General features: G+C 38.9%; 1 long non-coding RNA gene across 1 annotated transcript; it reads right to left on the bottom strand.

The window, feature by feature from the left end:
* Window positions 1–12,818: 12,818 nt before the first annotated feature.
* On the bottom strand, window positions 12,819–20,734 carry LOC135415272 (uncharacterized). Its single transcript, XR_010431040.1, has 2 exons — window positions 19,491–20,734; window positions 12,819–13,696 (listed from the first exon to the last, which is right to left on the bottom strand). It is a non-coding gene; the product is annotated as an uncharacterized LOC135415272 (long non-coding RNA).
* Window positions 20,735–24,523: the final 3,789 nt, after the last annotated feature.

Below are 24,523 nucleotides of genomic sequence, written 5' to 3'. Positions count from 1 at the left end.
CCAAGGACTCTGATCCTTCAAGTTCACAAAACTACCTGTCATGCAACAATGCAAAGCAGGATCAATTTACCCTTTGCTAACAAAAGACTAAAATCGCTGTATACATTAAATGGACTGTAAAACATGGAGAGAGAGAAACCAAGCCCAAAATCAACACAATTTTTTAAGATTAAGCATTAATGGAGTTCATTATTTCCTATCTGACAGTATTTTTTTGTTATCTATGCAAAAGTCTCACTAGTTGCAAGACAGTCCTTTAAGCAGCATATGCTGTGCCATTCATATGAGGAAGGTTCGTAAAAGAAAGTTGTGTCTAATAAATGTCATTTTTCCTTAACAGACTCAGACATCGTTGAACTCTAACATGTAAGAGCAGATGATCCAACTGAGATTATCACAGGAAATCCAAAAGGAATTTAATCCAATTCTTTGAACTTTCAATAAGATTACTTAACTGTGAAGTACACAAGGAACTATGTTGACTATTGTCATATTTGGCTAGAGACCCCTCATTTTACCAGAGCATTCTCTAGAAAATGATCCTTTATCCCCAAAGTGTTTCTGATGTTGCTTGAAACAGACAGCAAACACAGTTGAGACTGATTTTGAAGGAAGTGCTCTTCTTAAAGGAAATGCTATGGTCTAGAAAATCCTAACCTGTCAAAAAATTTCCCCTCCCCAGATAAAATCTTGTTAGGGCTTTTCAAAAGATGCACTGAAATTTATTAGCTCCATTTTTCTTTTCCTGGACAACTTATCCCAAAACTAACCACTGGAGTACACAAGGTCCCTATTGAAGAGGTAGCCATTGCCCATTTCACTCGTGTGATAAATTTGTTTTTCAGTCCCCCAGAGTGGAACAGAGGTCTTGGGATAAAAATAGCCAAATACATGCATTTCACAACAAAACAACTTTACTTCATCAGTGCACTGCTCTACAGAGGATTTCAGAAAGAAGCACTTCAGTTTCACTACTTTCCACTGACAACTGGGACGTTCAAAAGAGAAGCATTCGAAGTGGTATCTTGGAGGTGTGTGGTCTCCCTTTTTTGGAAATGGATTTGATTGCACTAGTTTGAATTAATTACTGTGACTATTTAAACTCTGAATAAGTCTGGACTATGGTTTTACTAGGTGGTACAACCTCCCAGACTCATAATGAATAAAGGTACTGCTATTAGAAGAATTTCAAAATGTTTCAACATTTCTCCACGTGGCAGACAGAATGGTTTTGCAATATAAACTTATCTAACCTAAGCTGCCATGCTTGCACACCGGTAGCTGACTCACAGTGCCAGCAAGGAGCTTAGTAAGGGCTAATTTGCCCATCTTGGGAGAGTTTTGCAGCCTCTGCTGAATTTCCTACTCCCATGACCAGACTTGCCCTGCTGGCAATCATCTGCAGCTAGAGGCCAAGTCTGCCACCTCCACGTTTCAGTGGAATCACAGCTCACTCAAAACTCACTCTTATGATGTCCTAGTACATGCCATAGTAATACCCTAATAAAGTACTTGCCTGACCTACATCAGTTTTGATTAACAGCAGAACAACCCAAAAACCAGACTTGAGACTCCAGAAATCATGAACCAGAATATTTAGAGGTTGTGCAGACCTTCCATGGCAGACCAAGTTGTCTTTAAGTGTACTAAAATTCAGGCATAACAAAGTAATTTTCTCTGTCATGGTGTTTACATCCAGTCTGTCCTAATTCTCTACTTTTCATATGTTTATTTACCAGTAACAGAGCAGTTCAAGTAATGCCATTATTTCAGAATTACCCTTTTATCCATACGCACTTTCAAATCCCCTTTTTCCTTGGACTCAATTCTAGGTTAGAGAACTTTCATATTTCAGCATTCTGGGACTTAAGAGAAATGTCTAAGTGCTTCCCTAAAAGCCACAGTTAATGCAGAGAGCTACTCACAATCAAGCAGTAGACTGGGAGGAGGGTTCATTGAGACCTCACGTTTGGGATATGCCCAGAGAGGCACTGAGGGGTCTTCTTAGCCAGCACAATCCTAAGGATGCCCAAGAAGCTGACAGACTCTGTAGAAACTCCTGTGGAGATCAGAAGATGCTTCAAACTGAGTGCTTCTTACATCCTGCTTGATGGATATAATAGCAAATGTTCAGGCATCTGGTAGCCTTTGGCTATGTGCTTCCAAAAGAGTGTGTAGTACTGCATACTGGTTAAAGAGCACAAAGGCTGCTGGGTCTGTGGTTTATAAACAATGCACAAGCCAGAATGTGGTATTTAGTAAACTGATGTGTTTCTAATGTATGTAGACGTTGTTACTGATATTTAAATTATAAACCCATCACAAGCACAGCCTTCCAAGCTGAGTCCAAAACACCTATCCCTGCCAGGGACAACAAAGTAACCCAAATTTGGAGTTTCTCGGTCAAGATAGTTTTGAGTAATGACATTTCTTTAAAATAAATATCAGGAAATTGTCCAAAAAGCGAGATCATCCCAGTTTTTTAAAATGTCTTTCTATCTCCCAAATATTTTGCCTAGTATCAGTCACATTTTCCTGGAATATTGTAGTCTGACATAGAAGTTTGCCTGTGCAATTTCAGGTGGATTAATTTCAGCTTGAAAAAGTCAGGGTGGGGTTCAAAATCAGCCTGATAATGGAAGATCTTGCATCAAACTGAATTATGGAAGAAAAACCATCTCCATTTTGTGTTTTCTCTCAGCCAGCTCACAATAACTGTGCCTCTGTGACTGAACATCTGAGCCAAAAAACCAGAAAGACAAAAGCTAAAGACAAACCAAAAGACAAGAAGCAGAGACAGCAAAGAAGACAGAGAAAGAAAAAAAACTACCTCACATACAAACCTTGCTTGAAAGCTCAAAGATAAGAACAACAGCCTCTGTAAAAGTCAGTGTCAACATTAGGAGACAACAGAAGCAGCAGAGATGGCAAAGCACCTAACCTGACCTACGGTCAAGAAAAGCTAATGAAAAAAAGATGCAAAATATATGGGAAGCTTGTCATTTAAAAGGAAAAAGTGATTTTTAACACTGACAGCATGCAAACCAATAAAATACTCAGATGTTGGACCAGGTCCATATCAAAGTAACTCAGCCTATAATTACATGAGAATGAAAAAATGTCAAAACAATAATAAAGATACTGTGGAGTGCTTTGTCTTTTGTGAAGCAAGCCCATTCATACCACCAAATAAGGGAAAAAAAAGTTAAATAGGAGTTCGGCATGATGATTACAAAAAGGGAACCATAATGGATGGGAATGGGCAGAAGCAGGAAGGAGATAAGAAAAAAGGCCGAAATTAACAGCAGCAATAAGTGAAAAAAGTGAGGGAGCTCTGTACTAGACACACATCTGAGAAAAAAACTGTAACAGATAGTCACATTTTGAAGAAATCCCCATATCTATGTTTGCAGAGAAAGATAGTATCTCGCAGCAGTCCCAATAATACCATCAGAAAAAAAAAAAGCCTTCAGAAAAATGGACCAACCTTCAGATATGACATGGAAAAAAGAATTTTAGATGCCCCAAAGTTTGTTTGAATTTCCAGCGAAATCAATTGGAGTAACAAAAATTCCACCACTTCCAACAAAATTGATTTTGCCTGTATACTTAGTCCGTCATAGCCATATCAATACTGCCATCTAGGAATTCCCATAACAAAGGGTCAGATATAAATTGATCCAGGTACACTAAGTAAATGCACATCTATTTTAATCAGTTGATAATTCACTTCAGGATCTAGCCAGCAGCATGCTTAGCAGCATGCTTGGTGGGGAATGCTCCAAAATATGCTCATCATGCATCTTCTATCACTCTTATTAAAGAGAATAGAAGCTTTAAGCTGTCACTTTGGTGGAAGCAGGATGAGGCCAGCAACAGATGCGTTGAAAAATCTTACCTATTTAAAAGAAAAAAACTTGAAGATATATCCCATAATTTAGAAATCAGACAATAAAGTGCATGAATTAACTACTTTTTTTGTGTATATATCATAGAATATTTCTCACATTTCTTCATTATGCTTTGAATTGTATATCAAATGCAAAGAAATGAAGGACAGGAAAGCAAAGTTATCACTAACTATTCTACCCAATGGCAAATGGAAGGATCAAAACTCCAACCAGGTAAAACCTCCTATGTTTTCAGATTACACATTTATACTAAAGGTGCAACAACCTTCTGTCCCCCAGAAGCCAGTTCTTTTCCTTCTTGCAAACACCTCATTTAATCTTGGAAGATAAATAATAATCCTGACCTTCCTGCATTTTATCCTAGATCTACTAATGCCATCAATGGGAGTTTTGAAAGTGCAAGGAATAGGCACTGGGTTAGAGCTTTAGGCTATAAGACCAAAGTCTATGCCTTTTTCTATGTCTGAAAAGTGCCCACAGTTTTATGGGTAAGATATAAAAACAATTGAAGTAATTGTGGTGGTCTTACATTGTTTAGATTGTTTTCCTTCCGCTCCCCAACCTCGTAATATGAGCAGAGCTATTACAATGGTCTATTATAGCTGGGGCCAGACTCGCTATAGAAAACTTCATACAAACTGAGAACCAAAATGTAGTCACAGCTCCAAACAGCTTAGGGATGAGATGCATTCTTTGTCTATCCTGTATCCTATGTATGCATCCAAATTTTTCTAGTATCCGTGTATCTACATGGACCACTTAACTCCCTCTTGAACTCTCCTTAGTGCTTTAAATTGCTTGTCAGCCACATATGAAAATATCTACCTCATCTAAAATTTACATTCCAGAGTTTTCTATCACTGATTTCTCTCAGCAGTAAGGTTTCTTCTGATCTCAGTGCCACTGGAATGGTGAGACTGAGCTGCTCCTGTCTTTTGCACAGAGTTGTGTTTGGAGCAGAAATGTAATGAGCCCTGGGTTAGAATTTCAGCAGTCCCTTATTTAGGGCATCAGCATGGGGGAGGGTTAACTAAGATAACAAGGTAATATACTTGCTTCTGCTGGCAAGAGGACAGATGTCAACATTGCCTCTCCTTTTCACGGAAACATACCTGGCTTTATGAAGAATAGGTTAGCAAATATTTTAATACAAATAGCAACCTCAGCAGAGCTGCCAAAGCAGGCTCCAAAGAGACTGACTTGTTTACAGTCTGGACCAGTGCCTTAAAACCTGACGTGCTTATTCAACAGAAAATTAACCCCAAAACGTGTATCATCATTACTGCAGGGAGAAGGTCCAGAAAGATAATATCCTAACTCTCTCCAGCTGAACACAGGACATTGTCCACATTTTATCACATCAAGTACCCTTCAGAATAAACAAGCAAATAAAGAAGTGAGGTATATCACATGTGATAGCTTGGGTCACTGGGACTGCATAGATGTTTGGATCTGGCCCAACCTCCTGCCTTCACTTGAATTACTACTGGAATCTAACTTCTTGCATTGTTTTAAGAGACTAAATTGTTCTCTCTATGTACTTTGGTCATCCCAACTCAGATGTTATCTTTTTCTTTCCCACTCTAGTTTTTGGCTACAAAAAATATACATGGAGAAGAGTTCTGAGAAGAGCCTTTTTTCCCAGCTGCAGAGTGTGTGTGTCTGTGTCTATGGTACCGCTCTCCCCCAAATGCCTTTGACAAAAATTGCCATTTATGAGGTCATTTGTTTAAAGAGGTTACTAGTGATCCTCATTAAAATGAATACTGCTATAGATTTGACCTTGGAAGCAACACTGGTAATATCAAACTGATGTAGGTAAAAGGGGATAGAAAAAATTGTTTCCAAAGGTACTGTAAACATGTAGTGACAAATGAAACCTTCATAGGGAATGGTCACTGATCTGGAAAAGTCACTCTGCAAAGGTGTCATAATCTTTAGCTATCAAATTTCTTGGAAGATGGAAAGAAAGTCTGGTCCTGGAAATATTATGCAAAGGCCTGTAATACTGGATTTACCAATAAAGATCTCAGTCAACATTCATTGCATAAGTCAGCTGATTCTAAGCAATCCCATGGGGGAACAAGAGAGACAGCTGAGGTGGGACAGGTATGAGCCAGGGCTTTCCTAAGTGACCTGGTGTGCCAGAGCTCTGTGTGAGAGCATGCATTGCCCAGCATCCTCTGTGGAGGCAGCGGCAGGCACTAGTGTGGCAGCTTCTAGGTTGAAAAACATGCCATTTCATGGCATGTCAAACTCTGTTTCCTTGGAAGAAACTTATCTCAGACTTCTATATAACCTGGCAACTAAAGTAACTGGATTTGGATTTCATGCAAATTTTCATGGGTCATGAAACTTTTACCGAAACTAGAAAAAAAAAGGATTTTTTCTATCCCAGACTATTGCCATTGGGATCCAAGCTGAAATAATTAATGAGATGTTAATATTAAGAGACTGCACTTGTGATCTAGAAGAAAGGGTGAACAGAGAGAGTTATTGCTTGGGGTGGCCAAAGGTGATATTCATTTATGATGGCCACTCTTGATGACCAGCATGGAGGTACAGGACTTACTTCTTTGTTCAACTAGTCTATCAGCAAACTTGTAGTTGAACACACAGGCTTCCTGAGACTGCAGCAATATGTCATTTCTTGTATGGATGGAATAACAATCCCTGTCAAAGTGGTGGACTGTTGTTAAGAATGCGAAACTGAAGCAGCCTGCAGTATAAGGTCAGAGGAAGTTTTGGGAATTAAGCACATAATCCAGCTGGGGTCTGGTGAAAACTGAAGGCACATACTCACTTCCACTGAAAATACCTGACAGCATCTCCTTTATACTCAAAGTGTAGTAGAATGCAATGAAAATTAAAAGGTTTCGCACAGTATCCTATAAAACTGTTGAAAAAATTGTGTCCCTCTTGTAGAATTCTATAACTGTTTAAAAACAAAACCAGAAAAAAACAACACTGCTTCCTCTTATGTCTGTATTTTTAGAGTACTATCCACAGAAACTTATTAGAGCCAACCCTACTAAATTCCTTACAACTGTCCCACAAGGGTGGTTCTCAAAGTGAAAAGGAGAAAAATGCTGGCAGTTTATGTAATGTCTTTTTCACTTATACAATCTGAGAAGATATCTAAGAATTTTAATGGTATACAAGTCTCTGGTGACAATAATCAAGCTGGACAGCCTTCTTTACAAGCTCAGCCTTCTTTATCTGCGTGTCCTCTTGTACACCCTTGTCCCATCTCTTTCTCTGCTCCTGAAAAGACAAAGAAAAAAATACATTCTCTTAAAAAACTACAGACTGAACTAGCATGCAATATGTGGATGAGTGAAAAAAAAAAAAACTTATACATTTTACAAGAGCTGCTTCTGGCTCTGTTTCGCTTGAAACAAATATTTGCCTACTGAAGAGTCTGGTCGGGTTCAAGTGGCATACTAAATTGTTCCCTAAATAATCCTTACTCTGTTCCCTGCCTTTCCTATAAGTAGCCCAGTTTCTCTAATCTTTTCTATCAAAACTCAGAAAGAGGCAGAGTCCCCTCCTTTCTCCCTTCAAGGAACTCTGCACCTTGAAACACCTGACTTGTACCCTTCTTGCCATTTAGTGCATTAACAACTCTTCTCCTGTGCTATTTTTCCTCCTCACGTCTGTACAAAATGTTAAGCATCCTTGTGACCTTTAAACATCCTGCATAGCTCTCCATCTCCTCTTTACGTGATCCAGACTCATCTCCACCTCCTGTTAGAAAATCCTGTGCATGCACCTGGCTTGATTACATCAGCATATATGCACACAGCTGAGCTAACACATTTCAATGAATCTACTGCAGAAGCAAACGGAAATGAATACCTCTCCTTCTGTCTGCAAGCCAACAGTTGCTCTACCATGGTATTAGTTTGGCATAAAATGACAGCTATCAGTAAATCTGTATCACTGATACCTGAATGTCATGATGTGGAGCTAGAAAAGAACAATACGGAAAAGATTCTGATGGTGGCCACTAAAAACTGAAGCTATTTTCATTCCTTGTGCTTGAAATATTATCTCCTATTGGTATTAATTCTTTTTCTCCTTTTCCGTTAGATGAAGAAGCTACCTATTCCAGGAGTAATGTGCGAGTAAAGCAAGAATTGTACAAGAGATCCAAGACACGTCTCCCTCACTACAAGCTACTACACAATTTACCTTGTATGCAGACAGCCCAGCAGTTGTATTTCTCAAGATCGCTGCTAGAGATATGGTATCTTTTAGTGTTATTTTACTGTACATAAGTGGGTGATGCCTCTTTCTTTAACCTGGAAAACGAGCATGCAGGAAATATCAGGAAGTCACAAGGGCCACATAAATGTACATGCACAGCAATAGATTTGATCTGTAATCCAGAGTTTGACTGCGCATACAGAGTCCTTTTCCCTTCAAGGGTAGAGGGCTAATGGATTGGAGGGTTCTGTAAATAACTTCTGATTTCTGTTGAGCAGGATGGACCAGTGAACAGAAGCGTGAGTTCATCACAGGCACCAGTTAGCTGAAGGAGAGGAGCAGTATAGGAAAACAAGTGTTACTAGGAATAAAACGTCTGCTCCAGATTCCTGTTCTGAACTTGACACCAGAGTACCAGGAAAGTCTCTGTGGGAGAGTTTGGAAGACTTCAATTCATGTCTGGTGAAGCAAACAGCAGTTGTAAAATCTCAAGAGATGAGGGCCACCCAGAGTGTGTCAGTTTATCAACTGGACAGCTGCGGTGTGTCTACAAATGCCAAACCATAAGCATATTGGCAGGGGAAGCAGGAATTGTGGCCAGCACACAGAGAAGTGGCTCCTGAGTTTCTGAATTGCCTGCCTCTCAGAGTACACTTACAGTCCAGGCCAGCCTGCCAGCTCCAGCAAGAGTACTGTGCAGCAGCCCAGCGACAAAAACACGCCTCACACCTGGCTTCACAGCCTTCGGGAAGGTCTCTGTATTATAGAGGATGGCAATTTGGGAATATTGTAGCACTCAGCTCAAGTGCCTGCCTTGGGTAGGGTAGTGAGATAATGGCAGTGTAACTGGATAGACCTTATAGTCTTGTTGCACTTCAGCTAGAGAAACAGCCCTTTGGGAGCTACAAACAGCATAATACAGGTAGAGAAACCACTGGGAGACTTGATAAAATGCTCTAGGATCACAAGACTGTGAGCATAGCAGTAAAGCCACTTTTACGTACCACAGTGGTCTTACCACAAAAGAGTCCCATGTCTCAAATGCAAAAGAATCAGTTGTTGCTGATGGCTGAATTTTTTCCCACAGGAAAAAAAAATTGGAAATCAAAACAAATTACTCAGGAGAGGAAGGCAAAGAATTATGCCTCGAAGAACAACTTGGGCTACAGTGACAAGATAACCAATGTCAACAACAAATGCTCAAGGAAAATGAACATGAAGTAGACTAAATATTGAATGAAGTGTTATACAAAATATACATGATATTTTATATCAGTCTTAGGTGTCCTTCAGATACTTTATAAGCTGTAATATTTATGATTATTGGTGTTTATAGCAGGAGCAGTAGCAGCATTAATATATCAATAGGCTCTGAAGAGATAAACTCTATTCCTAATGAATTCCTAATGGAGTTCTAGTGAATCCTAATGGATTCCACCTAATCCATTCTGAAAACATTAACTAGGGCTTATTTTGTCAGGAGTTTAAGCTCCTAACACTGGAAGCAGAGGCAGAGGATTATCCAGGCTTCTTAAAATCCTCTAACTGCTGAAGGGTTAGGCAAAGGCAAGGGAAAGTAGATGCTGTTGTTCCCAATTCTCTGCTATCCTCAGGCCTGGCATAGTGGGCTGTTAGATATTCTGGCCTGAAGTTTCCTCTTGTTTTCCTACACTTTAATTGGAGAAGAATGCAAACCAGCAGACTGAGATGCACTCTGGAAATGCCTGCAGATGTTCTGAGTTTAAGGAAGAGAGGAGAGTGTCTTGAGAGACTAACAAAAGATCCAATCTGTCTCTCCACTGACTTTGCTTTCCTTGTGAAGAACCAGTGTCTCCAGAATCCTTGCAAGTAACATGGACACTTCTTCCCTGCAAATATAGGGAAACTGTCTCAGGACATTATATCAACCCAAGGAGTCAGGGACTGGCGATAACGTTTCAAAGGACCTATAGACAAAAGTTTGCAGCAGTTACTTACATGAACCAGACTCCAGCTTATGGTGACTATCATGACTGCAGAACAGAGAACAACATAGACTGATATGAATTGTTTCCCAGATATGAGATGAAACAACACATGGTTGGGTTAGACTAGATGACCATTAAAAGTCCCTTCCAATCCAAATCTCTGCTGTTGCGTAAGCATCCTGGAGCTATAAACTTGAGAGATGGGCACGAGAGCCCATTAGGAAGCAGATGGTCATTTGGGATAGCAGGTGACATCAAGGTGTGTGCTAGTGAGAGAATGAGGAGACCCCTAGCTTTTCTGTTCCTCCATGTCTGTGAGTTTTTGTGTGCATTCCTCAAGAAGATCACTGATGCCTGGCCCAGACAGCTCCTTCAGGTTGATATGGGGGAAGGCAGGCAGGGGCTGGGCAGGCTCCAGCTGTGACGTGTGCACAGTTGCCAAGTGGCACTGCTAAGGAAAATGTCAATCACCTAAATAATGTGGTCCTGTTACTCAGCTGGTGAATCCTTCAGGCTCTGAGAATCAAGAGGAAATGGGACCATCTGTCATAAGCTGACTCTACTCATCTTACTCCCTGGATCTTTTGTCATAATCACAGCAAAGAATGAAAAAGGGTGAAAAATTCAGCCACAAAACCAACCTCACTTGTTTGACTCTTTATTTATAAATGCTACACCTATTAAAATAACCTTTTGGCTACTGACATCAGAGTGAGCAGCGAATTTTGCCTAAAAAATGTGAAGAGAATGAACTTCTCTTTTGAAATTTTTATGGCAATGCCCAAGCATTGTCTTGCAACAAAATCTATCTTATTAGTTACAGTGCATAGCTACAGATCTTATTAGGACAGCTCTAACAGGACAGAAAAGGGAAAGGGTTGATGATAAGTCATTAATGAAATGCAGCCACAAAGAAAATGACAGCTATGACTCTACAATGGCTTGCTAAAGAAAGAGAAGTATTAATGTCATCGCAGAAAGCTTTGGCAAGCCTCCCTCGTGAATACAATACAATTCTGGCCACCCACGTGTTACAAAGATGTATTGAAAATGAAGCAGGTACAGTGAATGGCCACACAGCTGATCAGAACTTGCTAGTAGAAGAGGACCTAAAGCAAAAGGTTGTTCAGCCTAACAAATCAAAGGCTTCTGGATGTCCCAACAATTGCAAGTTCAGCAAAGATAAGGAAAAGTATAAAACTAGATACAGAGAAAAAATTTGAAGACAATAACAGCATCAGTGATTGCAAATTGGCTAGGACTAAGTTAAGGCTGTAAATGAAAAGATTTTAAACTTCTGGAAGAATGACTGGAGCGTTGGTACTCCTTTCCCAGTATTCCCTACTCTCTGTTGTTCATGGTCTTATGTAGTGGCTATTGCTATTTCTCCTATGTAAACATGAACCAAGGATACAAACTGGTTATCAGACTGATTGGGGCCTCCAGCTTCCATGGCTCCCAGGAAATTACATTCCGTGAGTAGCAGTTGTCCTGTGCACTAGAATTGAACAGGTTTTGCCCTGTATGCTAATCCATAGTAAAGTCAAAGGCATCACATTTAATCTCATTTTGTAACAAAGCAAAACAATGCCATCTTTTTTTCCCCACGGATATGGTAAAAAGAAACTCTGCAACTCTTAATGGCAAAGCCAGAATGTTTTCCCCATAACAGTGAAAAGGACATAAGGAGAATCAGATTTTTAATAAAAACATATAATTCTACAGAGTAACTGAAGATAGGTTGCATGCCCTAAGATTATCCACCATCCAGTACAAAATGGGTTTCCCACTAACTGCTCCATACCAACTACTGAAGTATCATTCATCCATTATGTGCCCTGCTTTCATCTCTACCACACATTACAAAATGTTATACTAAAGATTAGAAACTATCAACAGCACCTCCACTGCTTTCAATAAATCTTCATTCTACTCCTGTAAGAACCAACACCAACATCTGGATTAATAATTAATTATTTGCAGTAGCAAATCCTTATCGTTAGTCTGAATTCTGGAATAAACTCATATAAACAGAGCCTAGTGTTAGAGTATTGAAAAGCATTTTAATTATCTGCATGGGAACATGCTATTTTGCCCATAAACAAGGGAACTGTCACATTTTAAATATTGCTCGAGTACATCAATAAATCTCTCATAAATGAATGTCTGAGTCTAGCTCTCTCTTTGAACTTTATCTTGCCTTTATGGAAATGTTGTCTACAGTTCCTTGTTGTTGTTTTTTTTTTGTTTAGTTGTTTGCTTGTAATTTTGTCTACTGTCTCTCTCACAGTTGTCTGCGACTCGTTGAGTAATCATCTATTTCACACAAAGACACTATATCTACAAGCATAGGTATATACAAGGAGTTACACTGGAAATATTGTATACTCACCGTCCTGATCCCAGGTCCAGTGAAGTCAGAAGCAGCTTTTACCCACTTAATTTATTTTCAATTAAACCTTCTCAAAGAGATTGGCCTTCCCCCTACCCCCCAGTCGGCCCCCCCAACTATAGAGCTGAAGTGTAATGGAAAACTCAAGAAAGTTGTTAGAATGTGTTCCACAGGTCTGGTGAAATGCTTGTGTCTATAGCTTAATGCTATAGGAAAGAAAAAAAAAAAAAGGAATTTCACTAGGGTCTACTGGGTCTTGAAAAAGCTAGTACTGGAATCCAAGAATTTCACTCATTATGTTGTGGTACTATTAAAAAAAACAGCAGAAAAAAAGGTAAATTGTGATACAGTGCCATTTATTATATACTGCACCAATAACAAAAGCTTGGGAAGCCAGCCAGTTACACAGGAAGGTTTTCCTCTAATCCATATATTCAATACATCTTCTCCCCTGAAATCTCTAAAATTTCTATAGGGAGGTTACATTTTCACTTTCTCTTCTACTGTTCATAATCAAATGTTCTTGTGCCAGACATTGTTGGCCTACGAAAGGATCATGAGAGCATTCACATGTTTATAAAATGAATGGATAGAATTGCTATGAGACAAAAAGCTGAAGGAGAAAAAAAAATCTATTAACAGCACCAGAGAAATCAAATTCTCAATAGCCAGTATCACTGTAAACCCTATTTTACCATAGCTTTTCAAAGGACTGTATCACAAGCCACTAGTCTTTGCCAGAGACAATCCCCCTCGTTATCCAAACCAAAACCTGTGGGGAAAGGTTGTATAGACTCTTCTGGCTTACTGAGGTAAGTGCCTTGTTATCCATTCTGACATAAAGGAAGTGGGAGTGATCCCCAGGAGAAGGGCTCCAGAAGACAGGCGGAAAAATCTGGCGGAAGGAACCCTACAACCAGACAAGCCTGGGGAATTGGCAGAATATATGTGAAATTATTGCTAATGCATGGATAAATAACAAAAGCCCAGAGCAGATGGACTCTTGGGATCCAGCTTCAGATCCAATAGGAGTACCGTTCTCCATCCTCTAATCCCATGCCACCCATCTCAGGCACTTTGAGGGCCAGTAGGGTTCTCTTCCGATGTACTTGAAGCACATCCAGCCATTGTCGCTTTCAATACCTCTTTGTAATGTCTGCAGCCTTAAAGTTGCCCTGTAGGAAGCAGCTGCTGTATGAAAAGGGAATGAGCTTCCACTGGAAAAAAAAAAAAAAAAGAATTCTGTTATTGAAAATAGTCATTACTTCACCACTCAGCATGCTAAAACATTAAATACAGGAAATTGCCTCTTTCAAATCTAGTATTGCTAGACATATCAAAAAATATACAAGTCTTCGCAGGACTCCATCTTTGCTACTCTCAGTTTAAAAATCAGTTTGGACCCCCTGTGGAGGAAGCAAGCAATTCTATTTCCTTGTTTTCAGAATAGCTGTGAATACATCTAATAACATGGACACTAGCAGCAAGACCGGTGTTACTTTAGTCTGTGATGAAGAAAATTACAAAGGTCAGAAAAGCTTCTTTAAAGGAGTGGGTCATTCCAATGGTGACAGTTATGCCACCTATGGAAGACCAGAGCCCAAGGCAACTTCCACTTACCCATCCGTGTGGGTCATCAGAAAGCACGGTATAATGCAATGGAAAACCTAGCAGACCTGGATCATCTCCAAGGAATGCTGTTCCTACAGTACTACCAGCACCTGATCCTGACATGGAGATGTTTCCAGTCATGCTCTTTAAGGAATACTTATCTCAAAATGATTATTATAAACTGCCACAGAACACAAGCCAAAAGTTGTGAAAAAATGTCAAAAAGAATTTACTCAGGCACTAAAACCTGGGTAATACTTACAGTTTTCTTTTCATCCTTTTCTTTTGCCCATGTTTCTTATGTCTTTTCCCTGGACATGTACTATCCTATCTCAAAGTCAAAGAATAAATAAATGCATGCACACATATGTAGTAGGGTCACCGAATGTTGAGGAGGGAAAGAAAAATCTATCAGATCAAGTCTTCAAATCAGAATTAGATTTCCTTCTAAAAGATACCATAGCAATCAAAAAGAACAAATATGTTAAATAAAGCAGTTCATAGGGAATAATTCATGGCTGGGGTTATACAGGAAGCGCTTGAAATGAAGGGGGAAAATTATTGATTCAATACAGGTCAGTAAAAGGGGGTTCCAAAATAATTTGCCTCTCAAACAGAGAAGATTCAATCCTTATGGGAGTTAGGGCATATGGTAAACTTTTAATTCAGCTGGAACCAGGAGCCAGTACCATTGAGTTCAGATATAGCCTCTGGCCTGGGGCAGCTGCTCCCATTCCCCAGGTTCCTCTCAGGTGTCAGTCCAGTGAGACAGGCAGCCAAGCTGCTCGGTGCCATACTGTATTGTAGCAGTTCTTCTTTTGGGCTCAGGGGTTTTGAAGTGATTTTGCCATAAAGGAAACAAAATATTGCCTGCTAGGTTACTGGGCTTCACATAAGTGTGCTAAGAAACACAAGAACAGGCTCAGAAAAGCTCTGTCTAGGCCAGTGGCCTGTCTCACACAATAAATGCCTAGTTAACTGTTTAAGCCCAAGGGAAAGCACATAGTATCAAACTCCCTTTTGAGCTCAGCATTTGGCAAAAGATATTCCAATCAGTGTTGCTCCTCAAAAAATGTAGAGCACATTACATGGGAAAAGCAGCATCTCTGAGCCAGCATGTGTCACTTCCTATGTATAGAAGGTCTTAATGGGAGCAATGATTGAATTTCTGGGGTACTGCAAAAAGAGGTATTTCCACAAATACTGGTAATACACTTACATTAAAAATAAAAAGCAAACCACAAACTTCCATATTCCCTTGAAATACTTGTTGTAGGAAATCAGATTAAATGAACAGCAGTTGTTCTTTCTGTTCTTCTGGCATTAAAATCTGTGAATTTCTATTACTTGTTAGCCTTTTCAACATAAAATGTGTAGAGGGGCTCAAACCTCAGAAACCTCAGGAATATATTTTTATCAAGAGTCAAAAAATGGTTTCCTCATCTTTACATGTAACACAGTAACTCATCTCAGTCTTTCTTGCATCTGATCTCTATCACTTCTAAGTCAAGGGCCAAGTCTGTAATAGGAAAAATAGAAATCACTTTAATCTATACTGGAAGAATGGATATTTGTTCTAGTAGACAGGCTGGCAGGAACTCAGGAGAGCAATATATGAGATAAATCTCAGAAAAAGGGTATTTATTCTCATTCAACTGCAGCACAAATTTCCTGATGAAGCTGGAGTTTTGGAATGCTTGACCAGATCTCTGTGAACATTGTTAGCAAGGTTGAAATTATCATGAATTACTGTTGTACGCATTAGTGGAAGTTCTTAGAGACAGTAAGTCACCTAGTGGCTGACCTTCAAAGTAGTAGATTTACATTACCCAAGACTCAAAAAATACCAATAGCAGCATTTAAACACAGAAGATTATTATATAAAGTCTGCAAAGTTAAATCAAAGGATTAAATGTATCAGTCTTGGAGACCAGCAATATTGATTATTGATTAAATTTTGCTAGCTGGGTTTTGTTTTAATGGATTTATGATAGATTAAAGGTGACAGTGATCCCAGATGGTATAATACAACTTCAATCACATTTTAAAAGGCAGTTCATTTCTGGGTGCAGGCAGATGGCCAAAAAGAACATTCGAGTAAGGACTGGAGGCATTTGAAGCATCAGTGGCTAGGTCTTATTTACAGTGAGGAAATGACAGTTTAGGAAAGATGAAGAATGTCAGGGATAAAATCTTAGCCATAGTAAGGTCAAATGACACCAGAACTTCAACCCTGAAGAAGTGTTTTCAGTAAAATCTCTTCCAAGGTTTTGTAAAAATTAAAGTCGTGTGATTATGACAGTTATGTACATTTTAATAGGCAAGAAGTCTGCATAAATGTTTGAGGTTTTGGGCCAGATTCATTTGAAAGCAAGTAACACAAAATTGGAACAATTAGTCCCTTTTCTTCCAGATCCCAAAAGTTCAGGCAGTAGTTGGAGAAGATCAGATCTGACCCTTGTTTCCACCTTCACGTTGTAAGTTCTAAGTGTACCAAAGAAAACAGCACTGCTCTTCGTTATGGCATCTTAACAGATCCTTTCTATAACTAATTACAAACATTCCCCAGTGATTTTCCTTTCCACTTCTTTTTCCTCAAAACGCCTGATGTAACTTTGTCTTTAACTTACCCATGCTAAAATAAACATGATTCCTTTTCCCTGATGTCTTTTTTTAAAATTCTGCAGCTTTAATCTCATACAGTTCTCTGGATTTCAAGATATCAGTTGAATTTCTCTAAATGTGTACAGCTATAGCTCCAGTATATTTTGTTCTTCATTTGTGTTGGACATGAAATTTTAGTTTGGTGTTATGCGTTATGGAGAGTCTGGAAGGGAAGGTTGTTCTCTTTGCACTTGGCCCTGAGGGTTGGCAGCAACCCTGCAAAATGACTTTATCCCCAAACCAGATGTTCAAGTTGTTTTAATAATATCTTATGTTTCCTTCACAAAATAAAACAAAAACTCACTGTATCAGAATGTTCCAGTGTTACAGTGATGGGATTTTTGCTGTCTGCATTTTGCCCACCAGATGGTAGCACTGAAATGAAAACAGGAGTTTTTTTATCAAAGCACTTATCATTCTCATAGGTTGGACAGAATTCCTCCTTTGTAGTAGTTGTAGGACCTAACTGCAGGTGATTCCCTAGGTCATCTGTATCCTACCAGCTACTATATTATCTGACACAATACAAACATAAGTAAAATGATGTAAGGTGGGCCCTCTTCTTTCATGGCTTAGGTGTGTTATCTAGTTTGCTTGCAATTTATATCCTCCTTATTTTTTCTCCTCCATTCTAATTTTGTTTCCCATCATTATAAAAGAGACTAGCAGAAGGAATGGTATTCATATAATGTGACGGCCACTGCTAACTTTAGCAGACTTTAAATTCAGTAAAAATCAAAACCGTGTTGATTTTCTACGAAAACCTTGGTTTTAGTTCAGAGAAGCCTAAAGGCAACCAGAAGACTACTAAAAGCACACAGAGAATAACTACTGTGTTGTCTTATTCAGAAGTTACTTTTCATCTCTGTCTTATCTGCTTTTGCGTTTTATTCCTGGACTAAGGATACTATCCTGATTCACATTTGTGACAAGAACATTATTCAAATGCTATGAAGAGTAGCTTTTCTTAGCTCAGTATGGATAACAGGTAGCAGAGGAACCAGAGGTAATAGAACTTCTACCCAGAATCCTTCAATTATGTCTATGCACACAAGTTTTCTTTTAGAAAAGAGCTTTTAATCACATTTAGTGAATTCAAATTCTTACTTTTTTTTTGAATGCTTCATTCTAATGTCATCATTGGTAGCTTTTCCCAAGAAGACAGACTCTTTAGAAATCATAGTGATTTTTTTTCACTTGACTTAATTCCAAGCTAGTGACTATCTAGTTTGGACCTAAACACAGTACTCACATCGCATGAAGAAAAAAGTGCAAATATTTTCAGTGAGATTTGAACCAGGACCCTTTTCTCTCAAGAGGTTTGTGCTTTTCCAAGACTCTTGCTGTGCTTAAGTGGCCAATATATCATTGTTTGCAGATCCTTATCTAACACCATTAAGTTTCAACAAATATATTTTTTGTCCGCAGAAAGGATTATTGTATCTCATTTCACCATGAAAATAGGAGTTTCATATACTACTGAAGCTGAAGCTGACAACTGTCAACTGCTGCAAGAGCAAGACTTCCTGAGCTCTGGCTTTAACAAAATACCTGATTTGCTGCATTTTTATAGTCTTGTCTTTTTACAGGCACAGGCTGATGGTTTGTCGTTAAGGAGAACTCTTGGATTATATTTAGTTTATCCCTTAGCATCTTCTCTCCTTTGTTGGGGTGGACCTGTCTGAAATTAGAATTCTTGAGAATAAAACTCCAAGGAACAGTGGAAGTCATGAGTTTTATGTCAGGATCAACACAAGTCCCCTGAGGTTTAAATGTAAATGCCAAAAAAAAAAAAAGTCTGGTAAGTATCTTGGTACTATACCATTTGAGGTAGCTGTTGGATTTATGCCAAGCTTTGAAAGTGAAATGAACCTAGAGTAGAGCAGGTTTAAAATATTTTGAATCTGTGCCATCAATCTGGAAGTTGAGAAGTATTACTCAATTTTCCATACTTTCTTTCTGAACCTGGCTGCACAGTAAGAAAATTTGAAGTGGTTTTCTATAAACTTGGGTGGTTTCATGTTTTTTTATATAGAAACCATCTGAAGTGTTGTTTTCACTAGGTTTTGACCCCAAACCAGGCAAAAGTTGGTCATTTCAGCTGAATTTCCTTTTGAGGTTTTGGATTCCTTCCAACCTTCAGCTCTCATTCAGGCTGCAGAAAGTTCATATATGCCTTCTTTGTGAACCTGCTGAGTTTACTCATCTTGCACAGTCAGAACTCAGAGGTTCTACCAAGAGGTGAAGGGAAAGGACATAAAAGGGACAAACAGACCAAGCCTGTAGTCCCTCAACATGCAAAACTTTCATCAATTTTGTTGAGACACGCATGCATTGAGCAGCTCTAATCAATCCACCTCTTTGTCAGGAAGGGCAATGTCACAGGACAAGGACTCAAAGTTCAATTCCTGTCTTTGATGCAGATTTCCTCTACAGTTTTGGGCAAGTCAGCAAGGGAAGAAATCCAGGTCTCATGGAAATGAATGACAAAACTCTCACTGACATGAGGGCAGGACTTCATCTTAATCTGCTTGCATTGTAGCTCTTCATCTTCCACCTGAAGCCCTTTACTTCATCCTTTTATTGCCATAACCATTTGGACTATAAACTCTCTGAGTCAGTGTGAGTCTCTGCACAGTATCTAGAATCGTCAGGAGCTGATCTCAGGTGGGGCCTCTCAGTGTTCCTGTCATGCAGATAACAGACAGTAATAAATGAGAAGCACGTGCACTTGACCTGAATGGAAACAGATGGAGAATACAAGTCCAGAGGATTTCACTTGACAAGATCAGAGCACTGCGCTCTGTTGTTAAACTCTCCAAAGTCCTGCAAACGTGCACAGTCTTCCTGTAGACTCTCCTTGTTAACAGAAAAGCAACAGTTCCGGCAAAGCAGAAGGCTGTATTCCTTGACACATTATTCACACTAAAAGCTGGTTTTACTCAATACATTCTTTTAGTTGACTGGTTGGATCTAGGTACAAAGGCGCAAATTACATAAGCCAGTAAAATGAAATAATTTTTCAATACATTAATTATAATTTTATAAAGCATTTTTCATCTTCAACATGTTGTGGACTTTAACTAATGCTAACAGGAGGTGAAGAAAGACATGAAAGCTGTGTACTTAATTCCAGGTCTAGTTATACCTGTCTTCCAAGTATCTCCATCTGATCATCTGCCAATTTACAGGTTCAGCGTTTGCAGATTTCCCACTAGATTCATGTTGCTTCTAGACTGTGTGTTCTGCCTACAGCAACATAATTCACTACATGTACTTTCATGAGCATAGCCATTATAGAAGATGATAAACAAGTAACACTGTCCACTCCCATGTATAATATTCTGTCCTAGTGCCTATACATGTGGGCGCAGACAAGACCCCTCATGTTATCACCTGAACAAATGCAGTACTGATACTTTTCATCATCGTAGGCAATAGTTTCAGCATATCCAGATACAGCTGTATCTTTGGTTTAGTTCCCCTCCCCACCCAATATTTATACATGCACTTTTAATTTCACAGTTTCCAATTCTTCCATTGCCTGGAGGTGCTTCTTCTGCTCTGTGTGTATCTTGCCTCTTCCCTTTCAGATACTTCTTCCAGCAGCTTTTTAACTCTTTACCTTTTCCTATCTGAAGGAAGGTGACCTTGTTCTAAGCTAAGGAGTAACTGCATCCTCTCTCTTAAAGAGACAGAACAATGCACTCTTTGCCTGCATCCATTCTAGTAAACTAAATGAGCTAAGGAATGTTTCCTGGCCCTCAGCAACATCTGGCACAAAATAGACTGCCTCAATCCCATTCACTTCCCTTACCCGCCAAACTGGGGCGAGTGCATCCAAACTGCCTACTGGGAGCTGCCCTTGGCATGCACTAATTCCCAAGCCATATTTGGGATTCATCTAGGGCGGTGCTATCTGACCTGGGTCAGAGTGTTGCCAGCATCCATGCTAACAATTTAATAGCAAAAAGTGGTCTTCAGCTCTCAGGAACATTCCCTGGCATTGCTTAATTTGCTAGAGTCAGTCTAGGCTTAATTCCTGTGCTGTTAGCTAAGCACATACGGTTGACAGAGTGTATAGTCATATTATTCTAGTTTCTATATACTAAGTCTTCCAGCAATAGGTATGGCTACCAAACCAGCAAAGCTAGAGCTTCAGCCGCACTGATAGAGAGAAAAAGATCATACTGTCCACAGTGGGATATAAACAAACAATGGAGAAAAAATAAAGGGGAAAAAACCCCACAAAACCCCTCCCAAAAAAGGAAGGTTTCTTTACATGCCTACATGAGCTTGTCTTTTACCCCAAAATACTCCTCACAATTCTTTGTTATATTTCTCTGAACTCCTGACTTCTTCCACATCTCTATGTGTTTTCTGCATCCCCTGCCACTTCCTCTGTGATCTTTTTTCTTCCCTTCACACCTACTCAAAGCAATTATTTCTGAATCAAATTTGACACACATTTCTCAAATCATTACTTTTCTTTCCTATGTTATGTTTCTCTACTTTAAATTCTCCTCTCCTACATATTTTTCCTCCTTCCTCAAAATTACAAAAAGCTCTTCTGCTTGATTAACTTACTCCTTTGAATTTTTTCCTTTCTTTAGCCTTTAATCTTTTTCATATATTGTTTAAAATCTAGGATAATTCTTGGATGTCTTCCTAGTCTCACAGTTACTTGTTGCCTTCTTTTGACATACTTTTCCTGCACCCATCCTTTAAAATTCAGAATATGGCAAAAATCTTTCCTGTTTGTTCCACAACCATAACCCCATTCCATTACCTCTTGTCTCTGTGTCTTTTGATTCTTCTCTCAGACTTTCCACTATCCATTCTCAAATAAAAATAACACAAAGGGTGAACACCTAAGTTAGTCACAGTCAAGGGAGGTGAAATAGAGTACATACCAGTGGGTTTCATCATGGTGGAACCATGGTAATAGTGCTTGTCAACTGGCAGCTTACAAAACTTGGTAAACCTTGAAATTTGTAGTGAGACTTCAATGAGAGCCTGACACATCCACAGTTGACACCTATTTTCCCTCAGGAAGCTCCAGCAATTATTTGTTGTCCTTCGTTGGGGGCCTGCTTCAGATGTTCAACTAGCACTTGTGTTTCATTCACACTTAGTCCATGGATGATGCTAATTGGTTGTGTTCCCAGAGTTCCTGGCTTCTCTGACTGATATTTTACATTAACTAAGGTCTAGAGTCAGTAAAATATTTAAGCTTGTGTCTAAAGATACCTCTGTTCAACAGTACGAATGGTCATACAGAGACCTGAGGTGTCTCAGGCCGGAGTTCATCTACAGCAAAGTTAAGCATAGACAAAATGCCTAAGCACCTATCCAGATCCTTGGGTTTGTTCTGCAGCCACAAATCTTGGTGTCAAACCCAGGAGTTTCTTAAGAAGCCCAGGCACATCTACACTGAAATTCAACCATTACTCTGAATGCATTTGTTTGAGAGAAATATACAACATGCTTGTAGCTCTCTAGTCTTTGCTGGCCAACGACAAGGTTATTAGTCAATTTTCTAGTGGTAGTCAACAGCATCTGCCAGCCTTGGAAGGCTTACAAACAAAATGGAGGTCTACAAACAATCCCAGAATTCCCACATTTGTTGGGCACAGTTACTAAGCTCAAGCTGTGATAATTGGTGGTATGGTACGGCCTGAAATCTACAGAAAAACTGGATAATCTGATTGTCTGGAAAAAACATTTTTACAGAAGATATTGATATTGCTATTTCATATGTGGCTTGAACTGTGAAGTTTTTGTCAAATTTTAAATTAAATTTCCATCTCTGAGCCCATTCTTGTTCTTTGGAAAATATTAATTTTATTCAGCAAAAAATCTAATCTGCAAATTTTCAAAGTTTTCTTTATCTGTAACTCTGAAACTTTTTCAAATTATATACATATATATATATTCCCCCTTTTGTTAATCATTGGCATTTTCAAAGCTGAGAATGTTTTGGAAAGTCACAAATAAAACAAACAAGCAAAGAACCCCCCCCCCAAAAAAAAAAAAAACCAAAGAAAAAAACTTGAAGGAAATTATGGGAGTGAATAATCTCTAGATATTAGTTTTTAAATTCCATTCAGTGGCAAAAGAAAGGGTGCAGGAAGGAAGGGGAAAAAAAAAGAAAAAGAACAAGAAGATGAATAGAAGACCAAAATATTTGTTTCCAATAAAAAAAATGGAAATTTAGAAGAAAGTGAAAGCTTTTCCTGAAAGTTCTGGTTTTGGAAAAAAGCCATTTTATATTGAAATGTTTCACTCCAAGTATTTTTTCAGTCAGCTCTAGATTAAATTGTTTTAGTTGAACTTTTGCTTCATTAGCTGTTTAGCAGTTTCAGGGCAAATCAACAAGGCACAGACAAGTCTTAGTAAACCCCCAAAAAATTCTTTTGTGGTCCAATGACCTTTACATTTTCTCTTTTTTTTGTAGAATTTTACCTCTCCTCTCAATTTGAAGAGCACTTCACAGATTTAATTTGATCTCTCGTCATCTTTGGGCACTCTGAAAAACTTTTGTTGAAACTATGTGATAGAAAATTGGGGATTTGGCAAGGAAAACAAACAAAACCAACAACTTTTCACAAGGATACTTGCTTTCTGTAGGGGATTTTTTAGTGTTTTCTTAAAAAAAAATTAAAAATGCATCCAGTTTTCTGGCTGAGATCTTTAAAGAAAAATATTTCTAACAGAACTACTTAAATAATTTCAATGGCGAGTTCTTCACAATCTAAATAAGTTAATGGATGTGTATAGGCAATGACAACTTTTGCTTAAGTAATGCTTTTTTATTTTTATAAGTAACACAGTCCTGCAGAGAGCCACTGAACACGCTCCATTTCAACTTAACTGGGGGAGAGTTCACAGTCATGCTACTACTCCAGGCATGTACAACAGCTACTGGCTTAGCACAAATGGTACTTTCTTTGCAAAAGAAACTGCTTCTGTTGCTTGTAGGGATACAGGCATGCAATGGAGGAGTGAGCAATACAGAGAGATTGTAATTGACTTGGAGGAAGCCACTTGAGATAAAGTGAAACACGACTTTTGGAATCATGCAGGTTATACAACCTATTGACTGCATAGATTGGACACTAATTTTTGGCAGTCTTCTGTTGCATTCCCTTCATCTTGCACTTGTTTTCTACTGTCATTAAAAATTTTGCCAAAGAAAATTTCCAAGGAAGCTGGGAGTCTGGAGACTGTGTGAAATCTGAGGAATTTCAGGGTGGAGTTAAATAATTTACTTATTGGGGCCTAAGATCTTATACTTTGCTGGTTGTTCTTACAGAAGTGGTCCTCTACAAGACAGAGGGAGCTGAGGAATACACCTATATCCCAGTTTCATCACTTTCTTCCCCTTCATCTCCAACATACAGTTATTGTGTGTTTATTTACTTTCCTCATACTAGGACATTTTTGCCCAGAGTTGGATACAGCTGTAATACAGTGGGGGTGGGCGAAACACAGTGGTTCAGTCTTTCTTCCCAATAACTTCAGACCAACCACAGCCAGGATGGTACTAATGAATGGAGCAAAGCATCAGTCTTCTCCCTCAGAAAAAGTTATGAACTCCTGCTTCCTTTACAGATACACAAAAGCTTAAGGAAATAACAGTTATGTGCCTTTCTTGCCTTATCTTCTCATTACAAACACCAGATACTTATGATCTCTTCCCACTTGCCTACAGGTCTTTTGGGATGGTAACAAACTAGTGACATACTCCAGTACCCAACAGGCAAAGG

The sequence above is a fragment of the Pseudopipra pipra genome, chromosome 5 (assembly GCF_036250125.1).
Source record: "Pseudopipra pipra isolate bDixPip1 chromosome 5, bDixPip1.hap1, whole genome shotgun sequence".
Taxonomy (NCBI): Eukaryota; Metazoa; Chordata; class Aves; order Passeriformes; family Pipridae; genus Pseudopipra; species Pseudopipra pipra.
This window is presented reverse-complemented; position numbering and strand designations above follow the sequence as displayed.